Here is an 810-nt window from a genome sequence, read left to right on the forward strand (position 1 = left end):
AGTCATTCTCACTGGGTGCGCAGGGAGGGAGACCGCCATCGGATGTCCTTTGATAGGGATTGACGATGACGAACACGAACGCGTTATCAGCTATCAGTCGCGCCAACTGAAGCCAGCCGAGAAGAATTATTCAGTCCACGACAGGGAGCTCCTGGCAATGCGATACGCTCTGATCAAATTCAGAGTGTACCTGCTCGGTGAACAGTCATTTGCGGTTTACACTGATCACGCATCGCTGCGGACAGCGATGAAGAGCCCTCACTTGTCGCAACAGATGGCCCGTTGGCTGTCATTCTTCTCCGAGTACAACTTCGTTGTTCACTACAAGCCGGGCAACAATAACATTCTCGCCGACGCGCTGTCTCGGCGTCCGGACTACGATCCCCGTGAGGCGCTAGGACATCAGCTCGCTGATGAGGACGACGACGAATGTGCGGTCTGCGTGTCGTCAGGCATCAACTTGACGTTGACCACGCCCACGCTCCCGCTGGGCGACGAGATTGCTACAGCGTACGATGATGACCCTATATACGGCGCCATCATGAAGCACCTGCGTGCTCCTAGTAGTGACACGCTAAGTGCCCTGTCAAAGACCACGCGGAATCAGATCGATCGATATCGACTGGACGGTAATCTACTCAAGTACAGCATCGACAGGTTCGATGGTCCTCGAGTCGTCGTCCCAAACGACGCTGATCTACGTGCGCGCATAATCCACGAGTATCATGACGCCCCGACTGGAGGACATCTCGGTCGCGAGAAGACGTACGCGGCTCTGTCGAGAGACTTCTATTGGCCGCACATGTACAA

The sequence above is a fragment of the Phytophthora infestans genome, genomic scaffold (genome assembly GCF_000142945.1).
Source record: "Phytophthora infestans T30-4 supercont1.152 genomic scaffold, whole genome shotgun sequence".
Taxonomy (NCBI): domain Eukaryota; phylum Oomycota; class Peronosporomycetes; order Peronosporales; family Peronosporaceae; genus Phytophthora; species Phytophthora infestans.